The sequence below is a fragment of the Mobula hypostoma genome, chromosome 9, assembly GCF_963921235.1.
Source record: "Mobula hypostoma chromosome 9, sMobHyp1.1, whole genome shotgun sequence".
Taxonomy (NCBI): domain Eukaryota; kingdom Metazoa; phylum Chordata; class Chondrichthyes; order Myliobatiformes; family Myliobatidae; genus Mobula; species Mobula hypostoma.
The window spans coordinates 129,574,854-129,589,314 of record NC_086105.1 but is presented as its reverse complement, the minus strand read 5'-3'; the positions used below and the strand labels follow the sequence as shown (position 1 = coordinate 129,589,314).

Genomic DNA, 14,461 nt, shown 5'->3' with positions numbered 1-14,461 from the left:
ATTAAGAAGAAGGAAGAAATCAAAAGAAGACAAAATGTATTTGTTAAATTCAGGTAAGTAGTGTTTGTCTTGTTTTTATATTAAATAAATATATCATGTAAAAATGCTAAATATGTCTATATTAACGTATCTTTACAAGAATTGAATGGGGGTACAAGAGTTGTAAGGTGCATCTGAACTCATGCGTGAAAAAATTGACGCGTGGTGTGCAAAAGGTTGGCCACCCCTGGTCTATACCTGGTTGTCATAGAGCCTTGGAGCATGGAAGGAGGATCTTTAACCCATCTGGTCCATGCCCATTTAAACCAGTACCACTTCCCATTTTTGGCCCAAATACCGCTGAACCTTTTCTATCCATGTAAGTGTCCATGTGCATTTTCTGCTGGTAATGCTTATACAGTTTTTCAAACTGGGAGAATCTTCTGGAAGAATGAGTTGTGAACCATTTTAACCACTGTCTGAAGCTTAGTTTCCACCGTTGTAATAAGGAGCTCTAGTTTTGAGTGAATCCAATTGTATATCTGAGATTGACACCTTGTGTTCAATTGGCACAAAAATTATACCATTGTAAGGTATTTAAATTATGGCATACTGCAGAGATGGAAATAGTTCTCCTCTGCCAAAGGTGGAGAAAGGAGGAGGAAGGCACAAAGTTCTTGGATACACAAGACACAAGAGATGCTGTACTCTGGAGCAATGGTGGAGGAGCTCAGCAGCTCTGGCTGCATCTGTTGTGAGAAATGTATTGTTAACATTTTAGTTGAGGCCCTCATCATTCATTTTCATTTATTTACTTCATCTCTCCTCTAGAAGTGCTGTGGTGGTGATACTGGCTGGATTTTTCACAGACAAGCTGGGAAATAGCAGTGAGTATGAACAGTATGAATTTAAACAAAGAGGTCCTCAGCCCAGTAATAAAGCCTCCTTCCGCACCTTCTGCGTGGTGCGGGAGTTCCCCTGGGATTTCCTGTTCTTGGGTTCCCAGCCTATAATGAACTGCATGGGAAGAGGGAACTGCAAGTGCTGGATTCTGGAGCAAACAAAAACAAAACAGGAAAGCTTGGTATATCAAGCAGCTTCAATGGAGGCAGAAGTATAAATTGATGTTTCATAGTAATGCACAAAATGCTGGAGGAACTCAGTAGGTAGGCAGCTTCTATGGAAATGAATAAACAGTCGATGTTTCGAGCTGAGACCCTTCATCAGGACATTGACAGGTTTGGGGTCAAGACCCTGGACTGATGCAGGATAATAGGTCGACACAGAACATTGTCAAATACCTTTTCCTCCACGGATGCTACCCGACCTATGAAATACTTCCAGTCTTCTGTTTTGTTTTTGCATGGGAAGATTAACAATGCATTTTTTTTTTGCCAGAACCAAGGGCCTAAGCATGATAACCATCAAAGTGAAAATAATTTTCATTTTCTTCTATTGGTTCTAAAATTTTTAAATCTCGCAAGTGGATCTTGTTTATCTGAATGCTGCCTGCATTAGTGCATTGGCAGTTGTATGTCGTGTTTGATCAATTGCGTAGTGAATTAGATGTTATATAAAATTGTACAGTTAAGACACCGTAGTTAAGTTAAGATTAACATTAATAAACACGATCAGGAATTAGAAGGAAGAGATATGTCTGTATACACATGATTGAGAACCGTCAGGTTCTACAACTGCTAACCACAGGAGTTAATTGACTTCAGTGGAGCTGAACTTTGGATGCTATGCCCAGTAGACAAATGCCTGAATGGTAGAATATTAAATTTATACTTCTAAGTACTTTGGGAGTTTCCAGTGCCCAGTTTCTAAACAAAATGCACTATATTTCCAGATATAAATCAAATTATCACTACAGATTTGAGATTTTCTCAGAGGACTTTTAAAAAATTTTCCTTTAGTGTAAAATGGATGGTTAAATTACCATTTATACAGGCAACAATGACTTCAGGTGGAAACTTACTACAGATAACAGATCAATTGATGACTGATCCTCAATAAGTGTTAAAATTAAACCCAAAAGAGACTGCCTTATTACTTTTAGTTGAATGACTTAACCAACCAGGTTGTTTTATGGTGTATCCTTTATTGTTTAAGAAGCACAATGTTAAACTTTATCAGGATTTTAATATCTCCCCTCATAACCTCTTGTGTGCTGGTGGTGTTGGGTTCCAGAGGTGCTGCTTTCTGAAGGTGTTAAATCATTTCAGAACTGTACTGAGCACACTGTTTTATCAACTATGCTCAAGTGGCCTTGAGGCCAAGAAGTTTAGAGATGGGTCGCCAGCCCATAATTGACCCCATTGTTTGCTGATTAAATTGTTGAGGAAGATTGCAAGCATAGAGGCGAACAAGTATTTCGTGCCATCTATCAGCCTGTCACTCACTCACTGCTGCCAGAGGAACGTGTCCGTGTATATGTCTCTCACCCTCTTGCTTGCTACTCCTGAGAGAGCGCCTCTCCATTCGAATATCTCTCTCTTCGACGCTGTCAGGGGGTGGTACCAGAGCAAGGTTTATTTAATGCGGTTTGATGCACCTGAAAGTAGTAAGAGTCACTGGTAGCTATTAAAAGGGAGATCAGATGCTGTGTAAAACAACACCTATCACATCTATTTTGTGTATAAAATATGTCTGAGATTCTAATTGAATTTACAGTGCTGGGGGATCATTTCTTTCCACAGGAAGTGAGTCTGCTGTACCTTGTACTCCCAGGTAATCTCCCTCCTTGGTACTGACCTGGCCTGAATCTGTTTTGGGGAGTGCAGTGGGGAGATTGATCTGTTGCTCTTTGATCTCAGTAATAAATCACAACAACATCGCTTGCATAAAAACGTGTAGCAAAAGAATCTGAAAATCACTCAGAAAGTTGCAAAAACAAATGCATGATAATCAGATAGTATGTTATTTGTGTCTGACTTGCATTCATTCAAAAACAACTAGGTTCTGGAGTCCAGCCAAGTGTTTGACAGGATCTCCAGAGACTATGTTCAAAGTTTAAAGTAATTTTGTCACAAGTTACGTACACCTTACCATGTACTATCACAAGGTTCACCTTCTTGCAGGCACTTACAGGAAAGAATAAATACAACAGAATTTTATGAAAAAACTATACATAAACAGGCAAAGAATGACAAACACCAGTGTGCAAAATTCAAAGTAAATTTAGTATCAAGTACGTATATGTCACCATAAATAACCTGAGCTTCATTTTCTTGTGGGCACACATTGTAAGTCAAAGAAATACAATAGAATTTAGAATTTATTTTCTTTCCTATATCCATCTCACAACATGAGGGAGTAAAAATCTTTATGCTGCGTCTCTGTCTCAATGTACAAACCATAATGCTGAACTGTAGTCCAAAATCAACATTCTCACATAAGCATCCCTCCTCTCCAGGTGAGTGAGGACGGTGTGTAGAGCTGTGGCTAAGGCATCGTCTGTTAATTGGTTGTGCCAGTAGGTGAATTGTAGGGTGTCCAGCCACTCAATGCATTTGCTTATGACTGAGGTGAGTGTGACAGGACGCCAATCATTCAGACGTGCTACCTTGGTTTTCTTTGGTTCAGGGACAATGGTGGATGCTTTGAAGCAGGTGGGCACTCTACACTGGGAGACTGCACCCAACAGGATGGACATACATCCAATATGCAAAAGGCAACAAACCATGGAAATTCAAAAGAAATAATACTGTTACGAACCTACAGGTTTCATTTACTGTGGACTGTCGCTTTAAGCACCTGAGTGAGGTGGGACTCTGACGTCAGTCACAGACCGAAGATGTTTGCTTCAGATTTTTACACAGACAGAGAGAAAGAGAGGGAGACAGAGTAGTAGAGAGAGACTGGGGTAGCCAGTAGCTTCAGCTTGTCGCAGCTGAGCCTTGGAACTCTCCTATGCCCACAAGGGTGGGTTAAACATTGGCACGCAGTGCACAACGAATGTATGACTGTCATTTTGTATAATCCATAGGAGTGGATTTTGGGGGTATCTTGTGGGACCACCTGTGTAGCCCTTGCCTGGGTCTGTTGTGTGGTAACCACTGGAAGACGATATTCCTGTGACAGGTCACTTTCAGTGATAATTTGTATGTGGATTTGGAACGTCACAACAGACAAGATCTACATTGACTGTTATCTCATTTTACTTGACGTGGGACCTATGGAATACTTTGTACTTACCTTTCCTCTACCTTTCACCCTGGATTACAAATATCTCTCTCCCATCATTTATTCCGTGGATTATTGAACGTTCCTACTTTACCATCTCAAGACTCTAAGCTTTGTTCCCCCAAGCTCAATAGTTTGTGAGTTATATTTACCCACATATATATACATAACACTGATAACTTGTGTTTATCTTGGTTGAGTTACTATATTATAAGTAGATACTAATAAATGTTAGTGGTTTTAACATTAAAACCTGACCCAGTGTGAAATCTCTTACTGCAGGTTTGTTTCTAAAATGTTACAGTTCGTAACAATACTAATAATAAATAAACAACAGATATCCAGAATGTGAGATGAAGAGGCCTTGAAAGTGCGTCTATGGGTTGTGGGAACATTTCAGTAATGGGATGAGTGAACTTGAGTGAAGTTATCCCTCTGGTTCAAGAACCTGCTTGTTGAGGGGTAATAACTGTCCCTGAACCTGGTAGTGTGGGTCTTGAGATTCCTGTAACTTCTTCCTGATGGCAGCAGTGAGAAGAGTGCAGCCTGGGTGAGTGGGGGATCCCTGCTGATGGACTCTGCCTTCCTGGGACAGCGGTACCATGGAGATGTGCTCAATGCTGGGAAGGGCTTTAACCGTGATAGACTGGGCTGTATCCACTGCACTGAATGAAGCCAGACTGTAAAATAAATCTAGTACTCAAAACATGAATTGCAAAGAGTCCTTGAAAGTGAGTCAGCAGGTTGTAGAATTGGTTCAGAGGAATAATGAATGAAGTTATCGATGCCATTTCAGGGGCCTGATGGGTGTAAAGTGATCGCTGTTTCTGACCCTGGTGCTGTTGGATCCAAGGTTTCTGTATCTCCTGCACGATAGTATTAGTGAAAAGAGGGTGAGGGTTTTGATGATGGATGCTGCTTACTTGTGGCAGCGCTCCTTAAAATGTGTGATCGGGAGTTTTCAGGAGAATGGTGAAATTGTTCATTCTCAACTTTGGCAATCACATGCTGCCATCATTAAGGATGAGAGAGGGAGATTACCATTATTTGTCTCATGTACAGAGAAACAGACAGTGAAATGTATCATTTGCATCAAATCACATCAGCGAAGACTTTGCTGGGAAGTCCACAGGTGTCACCATGCTTTTGGCACCAACACAGAATGCCTACAGCTCACCAACCCTAACTATGCATCTTTGGTATGTGGGAGGAAACCAGAGCACCAGGAGAAAATGTACGTGGTCACGGGAGTAACATACAAACTCCTTACAGGCAATGGCGAGAATCGAACCCCAATTGATTTTACGGCTGGCTCTGAAAATCATTGCACTAACTACTACACTGCCATGCCACCTCAGTATGCCTCAGAGGCTCCGAGATGTTGTACTTGGATCTTCCCCCCCCACAATTAACTACTGAATTATTTTCCACCATGCAAGAGCATTCAGAGCTTTGATGTAATCCATTGCTTGTAATGGACATGGAATCTTAAGCTTGAGTAGGTTGGCACTTCATGGTCACCCATGCCAGTTGAGAGTCCAAACTCGTATTTATGTTTTCCTCATTTCCTCACGGCAGCTCAGTGCTTAGCCCAACACTTTACTGTGCCAGCAACCCGGGTCCAATTCACGCTGCTGCCTATAAGGAGTTTGTACGTTCTCCCTGTGACTGCGTTGGTTTCCTCTGGGTGCTCCGGTTTCCTCCCACAGTCCAAAGATGCACCCGTTGGTAGGTTAGCTGGTCATTGTAAATTGTCCTGCGATTAGGCTAGGGTTAAATTGGGCGATTGCTGGGCGGCGCCGCTCGAAGGGTTGGGAGGGCCCTTTCCGTGCTGTATCTCCATCAATAAATTTTAAAAATGAATTATTCACTGATGTTGAATTTGAATAAACTGTATTAGCATGCTTATGAGAGAAAGGAGAAAAGCATAACAACATTGAAATGATATGTAAAGATAAGCTACAACAAAAAGATGACCAAATCTTTTGCTCTTAGAGTCTATAAATTAAGTGTGTACAACATCAACCAAAATAGATACCAAAATTATGATTTTTTTCCAAATTAGGTCAGAGCTCAAGATAAGGGTCCACCAACATTTTTAAAATGATTTAGGAAAAGGCTTTTTAAAAAGTAGTAAATGAATGAAATAATCTCCGGAAGAAACTAGTTGTTCAGGAATGATGGACTCTAGCTTTTAACAGTTGTTTGCATGATTTTTGTTTTGTTTCTTTTCTCTTGTGATTTGGGTGTAGGTCTTTTATTTTTTTTCTCTTTAATTGGGTTCTTTCAAGTTTCTGGCTACCTAGAAGCAAACAAATCTCAAGGTTATATAATGTATCCATTCTTTGAGAGTAAATGTACTTCGAATTTTTGAAACTTGAATATTGAAGTAAACCTTCTGTGATGTTCTTTTGATTGAACAGTCTTATTTGTTTTCCCCTGTAGTTGGTGTCATCTTGTTCTACTTTATTAATGTGCTGGCCTCAGCTACCTTTGCTTTGGGATCCCATTTCAAAGGCACCAGTCACCTGCTGCCATTGATGATCGTTGGCCAACTTCTCGCTGGCTCAAGCAGTGGGTCATTCTATCGTAAGTACCAGTTTCAATCTGTTGTTAACAGACTGACAAGGAATGGTCAGTAGGTTAGTACAGATTTTCTGAAGAGTTAAAATTATTCACTCATTCAGTCCAGCATCTTAATTACTTTTATTTTGAATTGATTTCTACCCTTCCTTCCTAAAGGACTGGATGAAAATGTGACATCAGTTTTTGAAAAAATTGAGAGCTTGGATGCTTGTAGTTATCCAAGAACATGAGAAAGTTTTTGACAAGAGCAGGCTATTTGGTGCAACAAAGCTTGCCAAATTCCTATTCAGATATTGCATTGAAGTAACTATCGAGTTTAGATTTGAGAGTTTCTAAGGTACTACTCTCAACTACACAACTAGATAGTTTGTTCCATGTTTCCACAACTTACTGTGTAAAGAAATGCTTCCTGATGTTAGTCTGAAATCTCCATTAACCAGTCTTCACCTATGGCCTTGTGTCCTTGATGATGGATTAATTTTGAAGTAGCAGCTGTCATCCGCTTTATCCTTAATGATTTTGAACACTTCTATCAGTCTCCTCTCATTCTACATCTACTTAGGCTAAAAAGATTTAATTCTTTCAATCTATCTTATGCTGCAGACCTGGAATGAGTCTCATCGCCCTTCTCTGGACTCGCTCCAGTGCCTTCACATCCCTCGCACGATATGGAAACCAAAACTGTACACTGTATTTAAGGTGTGGCCCCTCAAGTGCATTATGCAGCTTAAGAACATCTCTTGAGTTGAACTCCACTGAGTGCATTCTACCGTCCAACATTCCATTAGCCCTCCTAATCACTTCTGTACATTGTCTAGATGTTGATATTGATGAGTCTACCAGGAGCCCCGTATCCTTCTCATTCAGTGCACTTTCTAACTCAAGAACCCCACTGTATATTTATGTCTAATATTTCTACTTCCTATATGTAATACTTCACATTTACTTACATCAAATTTCATCTGCCCACATCTGGATTTGTTTAGATCTAACTGTATTAATTCTGCTGCCAGAATATTATCAGCCACTGCCCCTAATTTTGTGTCATCAGTAAACTTTAGTAGTTTGTTTGTTATGTGCTTATCCAAACCATTAATGGAAAGTAAAACAGTAACAGCCCCAAAACTGATTGCTGCAGAACCTCACTTTTAACATCTTCTTGGTGAGAAAATGATTTCTGTTTTTGAGCCAATTCTGCACCCATTCGTACACCTTGCCCTGGATGCCAATCTCCTGTAATTTGATTATTAACCTGTTGTGGGGTACCATAAGAGCATGAGACACAGGAGCAGAATTAGGCCATTCAGCCCATCGAGGCTGCTCCGCCTTTCCATCATGCCTGATCCCAGATCCCACTCAACCTCATACACCTGCCTCCTCGCCATATCCTCTGATGCCCTGATTGATCAGGAAATGATCAACTTCTGCTTTATATGTACCCACGGACTTGGCCTCCACCGCAGTCTGTAGCACAACATTCCACAGATTCACTACTCGCTCACTAAGAAAGTTCCACCTAACTTCTGTTCTAAAAGGTCACCCCTCAACTTAGAGGCTGTGCCCTCTGGTTCTAGATACCCTCTCCCTTTAACATTCGGAGGGTTTCAATGAGATCCCCCCACCTACATTCTTCTAAATTCCAGTGAGTACAGGCCCAAAGCTGCCTGTTAAAAGCCTTCTAAAAGTCCGCGAACGATACCAACTGCTCTGTTGTTATCATAAATTTTAGTTCCTTCTTCAGAGAACTCCAGCATATTAGTGAAACGTGATTTCCCCTCTCTGAACCAATGCTGGCTTTCTGCTAACGTGCCCGTTCTTATCAGCTGCTTTTCCAACTCGTTCTTCATTATTGTTTCCATCATCTTACTTACAATACACATGAAGCTTACTGGACTACAGTTACCAGGGTAAGTGTGGTCACCCTGCTGACATTCTGGGACAACATTCGCCCATCTCCAGTCTTTAGGGATTTTACGTAGAACATAGAATAGTACAGCACAGTACAGGTCCCTCGGCCCACAATGTTGTGCCGACCATCAAACCCTGCCTCCCACATAAGCCCCCACCTCAGATTCCTCCATATACCTGTCTAGCAGTCTCTCAAACTTCACCAGTGTATCTGCCTCCACCACTGACTCAGGCAGTGCATTCCACGCACCAACCACTCTCTGAGTAAAAAACCTTCCTCTAATATCCCCCTTGAACTTCCCACCCCTTACCTTAAAGCCATGTCCTCTTGTATTGAGCAGTGGTGCCCTGGGGAAGAGTCGCTGGCTATCCACTCTATCTATTCCTCTTATTATCTTGTACACCTCTATCATGTCTCCTCTCATCCTCCTTCTCTCCAAAGAGTAAAGCCCTAGCTCCCTTAATCTCTGATCATAATGCATACTTTCTAAACCAGGCAGCATCCTGGTAAATCTCCTCTCCAATGCTTCCACATCCTTCCTATAGTGAGGTGACCAGACTTCAAGGAAAAATACGTTAGAGGTTTGTATATACAAAGACAGACCCTTAGATATACGTTAAGTACCCTTAGATACATGTTGTTTCATACATTTTAGTGGACGTTAGTATTGCTGGTAAGGCCAGGGTTTACTGCCTATCTTTAATTGTCCTTCAGAAGATGACTAGAGTTTTGGAGCTAGGAAGAAGTTCATAAAATCCAGTCGACCACACTTCTAAGAACAATAACTAAGGACTTTTCTGGCCAAACCTGCATTCATACCCATAAAATAATTTTTAATGGTAATTTTTGTGCTAATTCTGCCAGATATAATAAATGTAGCTTTATCCATTAGCTCTAAATTGAACAGTGCCTTTTCTCACTCACATTCTCTTCTTTTCCACTCTTTCAGTTGTTCAGGACCGTATTATCGCTTTCTGGTTCAAAGATAAGGAGTTGTCATTGGCCTTTGGGCTGAGTGTGGCCTTCGCCCGTCTTGGCAGTGTCCTCAACTTTTTATTCACCCCATCTTTTGAAGCACATTTTGGGCTGCAGTGGACTCTTTGGGCAGGTACGGATGAATATGATGGACTTGAAGGCATGGACTTGAAAATTGTGCAAAGAAAGTGAAATCAGTCTTGTGCTCTCCTATCACCACATTAAATCAGATTACTAAACACTGGTTACAGACACTACATGAGTGCAATTTGTTATTCTCATAATTAGTTTTAACCAAATTGAACTTTCCAGATAATGCTAGAACTATGCCGTGATTCATTTTCTGATAAATAGTTAAATTGGATGTTGGTATAAATCTTATTCTGACATAACTAGTAAATGAATTGAATTAATGCCACAATTTTCAACGGTTTGTAAACATGCTGATTTGAAATTTGCGTCTTCTGGACGATTGTTGCAAAGAATTTAGTTTAAATCTCACCATATCAAGCTTTATAATTTTAATTGAATTTATTTATTTAAAGCTACTTTGGAATAAAATGTCAAATAGAATTAAGTCATCACATCGCGTCCAAGATATCGTGAAGTGGGAGGGAGAGGAGCCAGAGGTCGTGGTACATATAGGTACCAATGACATAGGTAGGAAACGGGGAGAGGTCCTGAAAGGAGAATATAGGGAGTTAGGAAGGGAGTTGGGAAAAAGGACCACAAAGGTAGTAATCTCGGGATTACTGCCTGTGCTATGTGACAGTGAGAATAGGAATGCAATGAGGTGGAGGATAAATGCGTGGCTGAGGGATTGGAGCGGGGGCAGGGATTCAAGTTTTTGGATCATTGGGACCTCTTTTGGTGCTGGTGTGACCTGTACAAAAAGGACGGGTTACACTTGAATCCTAGGGGGACCAATATCCTGGCGGGGAGATTTGCGAGGGCTACCAAGGTGACTTTAAACTAGAGTGGTTGGGGGGTGGGAATCAAATTAAAGAGATTAGGAGAGAGGAGGTTAGTTCACAAATGGAGAAAGCTAGTAGACAGTGTGTGAGAGAGGATAGGCAGGGGACAGAGATCGGGAGCACTCAGGCCAAAGATGTAGGGGGCAAGGAAGGAAAAGATAACAAAGTTGTTTGCTCCATTAAGGATCAACAGAGAGTAAGAGGTGGAGAGTTTCTTAAATGCATCTATTTTAATGCTAGGAGCACTGTAAGAAAGGTGGATGAGCTTAGAGCATGGATTGATACCTGGAAATATGATGTTGTAGCTATTAGTGAAATGTGGTTGCAGGAGGGGTGTGATTGGCAACTAAATATTCCAGGATTTCGTTGCTACAGGTGTGATAGAATAGGAGGGGCAAGAGGGGGAGGTGTTGCATTGCTTGTCAGAGGTTATATAACAGCGGTGCTCTGGCAGGATAGATTAGTGGACTCATCTAGGGAGGCTATTTGGGTGGAATTGAGGAATAGGAAAGGTGTAGTAACACTTATAGGGGTGTATTATAGACCACCTAATGGGGACCGAGAACTGGAGGAGCAAATTTGTAAGGAGATAGCAGATATTTGTAGTAAGCACAAGGTTGTGATTGTGGGAGATTTTAATTTTCCACACACAGACCGGGAAGCCCATTCTGTAAAAGGGCCGGATGGTTTGGAGTTTGTCAAATGTGTGCAAGATAGTTTTTTGCAGCAATACATAGAGATACCAACTAGAGAAGGGGCAGTGTTGGATCTCCTGTTAGGGAATGAGATAGGGCAGGTGACAGAGGTATGTGTTGGGGAGCACTTCGGGTCCAGTGATCACAATACCATTAGTTTCAATATAATTATGGAGAAGGATAGAACTGGACCCAGGGTTGAGATTTTTGATTGGAGAAAGGCTAACTTTGAGGAGAAGCGAAAGGATTTAGAAGGAGTGGATTGGGACAATTTGTTTTATGGGAATGATGTAATAGAGAAATGGAGGTCACTTAAAGGTGAAATTTTGAGGGTACAAGATCTTTATGTTCCTGTTAGGTTGAAAGGAAAGGTTAAAAGTTTGAGAGAGCCATGGTTTTCAAGGGATCTTGGAAACTTGGTTCAGAAAAAGAGAGGGATCTACAATACATATAGGCAGCTTGGAGTTAATGAGGTGCTCGAGGAATATAACGAATGTAAAAAGAATCTTAAGAAAGAAATTAGAAAAGCTAAAAGAAGATACGAGGCTGCTTTGGCAAGTAGGGTGAAAATAAATCCTAAGAGTGGGTTTCTACAGTTATACTAATAGCAAAAGGAGAGTGAGGGATAAAATTGGTCTCTTAGAGAATCAGAGTGGACGGCTATGTGCGGAGCCAAAAGAGATGGGGGAGGTTTTGAACAATTTCTTTTCTTCAGTATTCACTAAGGAGAAGGATATTGAATTGTGTAAGGTAAAGGAACAAGAAGGGTAGTTATGGAAAGTATGATGATTAAAGAAGAGGAAGTACTGGTCTTTTAAGGAATATAAAAGCGGACAAGTCTCCAGGTCCGGACAAGATATTCCCTCGGACCTTGAGGGAAGTTAGTGTGGAAATAGCAGGGGCTCTGACAGAAATATTTCAAATGTCATTAGAAGCGGGGATGGTGCCGGAGGATTGGCGTATTCCTCATGTGGTTCCATTGTTTAAAAAGGGTTCTAAGAGTAAACCTAGCAATTATCAGCCTGTGAGTTTGACGTTAGTGGTGGGTAAATTGATGGAAAGTATTCTTAGAGATGGTATATATAATTAACTGGATAGACAGGGTCTGATTAAGAACAGTCAACATGGATTTGTGCGTGGAAGGTCATGTTTGACAAATCTCATTGAATTTTTTGATGAGGTTACTAGGAAAGTTGACGAGGGTAAAGCGGTGGATGTTGTCTATATGGACTTCAGTAAGGCCTTTGACAAGGTTCCACACGAAAGGTTAGTTAGGAAGGTTCAATTGTTAGGCATTAATATCGAAGTAGTAAAATGGATTCAGCAGTGGCTGGATGGGAGATGCCAGAGAGTAGTGGTGGATAACTGTGTGCCAGATTGGAGGACGGTGTGTAGCGGTGTGCCTCAGGGATCTGTACTGGGTCCAATGTTGTTTGTCATATATATTAATGATCTGGATGATAGGGTGGTAAATTGGATTAGTAAGTATGCAGATGATACTAAGATAGGTGGCGTTGTGGATAATGAAGTAGGTTTTCAAAGCTTGCAGAGAGATTTAGGCCAGTTAGAAGAGTGGGCTGAAAGATGGCAGATGGAGTTTAATGCTGAAAAATGTGAGGTGCTACATTTTGGGAGGACTAATCAAAATAGGACATACATGGTAAATGGTAGGGCATTGAAGAATGCTGTAGCACAGAGGGATCTAGGAATAATAGTGCATAGTTCCCTGAAGGTGGAATCTCATGTGGATAGGGTGGTGAGGAAAGCTTTTGGTATGCTGGCCTTTATTAATCAGAGCATTGAGTATAGGAGTTGGGATGTAATGTTGAAATTGTATAAGGCATTGGTAAATATTGTGTACAGTTCTGGTCACTGAATTATAGGAAAGATGTCAATAAAATTGAGAGAGTACAGAGATGATTTACTGGAATGTTGCCTGGGTTTCAGCACCTGAGTTACAGAGAAAGGTTGAACAAGTTAGGTCTTTATTCTTTGAAGCGTAGAAGGTTAAGCGGGGAGTTGATAGAGGTGTTTAATATTATGAGGGGGATTGATAGAGTTGACGGGGATAGGCTTTTTCCATTGAGAATGGGGGAGATTCAAACAAGAGGCCATGAGTTGAGAGTTAAAGGGCAAAAGTTTAAGGGTAACATGAGGGGGGAACTTCTTTACTCAGAGAGTGGTAGCTGTGTGGAACAAGCTTCCAGCAGAAGTGGTTGAGGCAGGTTCGATGTTGTCGTTTAAAGATAAATTGGATAGATATATGGACAGGAAAGGAATGGAGGGTTTTGGGCTGAGTGCAGGTTGGTGGGACTAGGTGAGAGTAAGAGTTCGGCACGGAGTAGAAGGGCCGAGATAGCCTGTTTCCGTGCTGTAATTATTATATGGTTATATATGGTATTGAAGTAAAACCCATCTGAGTCATTAATGTCCCTCAGCAACTACTTAACTGGTCTAGTCTATGTGTGACTTCAGACCACAATACAATGTGGTTGACTGCTAATAGCCCTCTGAACCACAGATAATACCTATGATACAGTGATTCCAGAAGGTATATCAACACCACCATGTCAAGGGTAACTGAAATTGACAATAACAACTGTTCTTGTCAGTGATGTCAATAGATTATAAGTCATGGCTTGGTGCTATTTGCAGGGGCTTTCCACTGTAACAGAAGGAAGAAAGTGCCAAGATCATTCCTGTCCCTAATTTTACTTTGTTCTCTCCATTCCCTGTCTCCCACACCCTGCCTCAGCAGTTCTTGATCAGGGGAAAGGTGCTACGAACTGTCCGTCTACTGATCCTAGCCACCCAGATACTGTAGACAATGAAGCCTGGCCAAGCCAATCCCAGCTCTCTACTCTCTTCATCACAGCCACTATGGTATGGTAGCGTATAACATTTTACAGTACAGGTGACCCCAGTTCAATTCCAGTTGCTGCATATAGAGTTTGCACATACTCCATGTGGATTTCCTCCCACAGTCCAAAGGTGTACCAGTTTGTGGGTTAATTACACGTCATCAATTGTCCCATGACTAGGCTAGTATCAAATTGGCGGATTTAGTCCTCCACGCCTCCCAGTAATCAGCAGACTTCATGGAAGGAGTAGTGTTAAAGTGTTATTTCCCCTGATTAGCTTTGATGCTTGACTTT

The 14,461-nt window shown here is 41.2% G+C and overlaps 1 pseudogene; it reads left to right on the top strand.

Annotated features, from left to right (window-relative positions):
- The window catches only part of LOC134352049 (major facilitator superfamily domain-containing protein 1-like), a 50,149-nt pseudogene that overhangs the window by 21,653 nt on the left and 14,035 nt on the right, over positions 1-14,461 (top strand).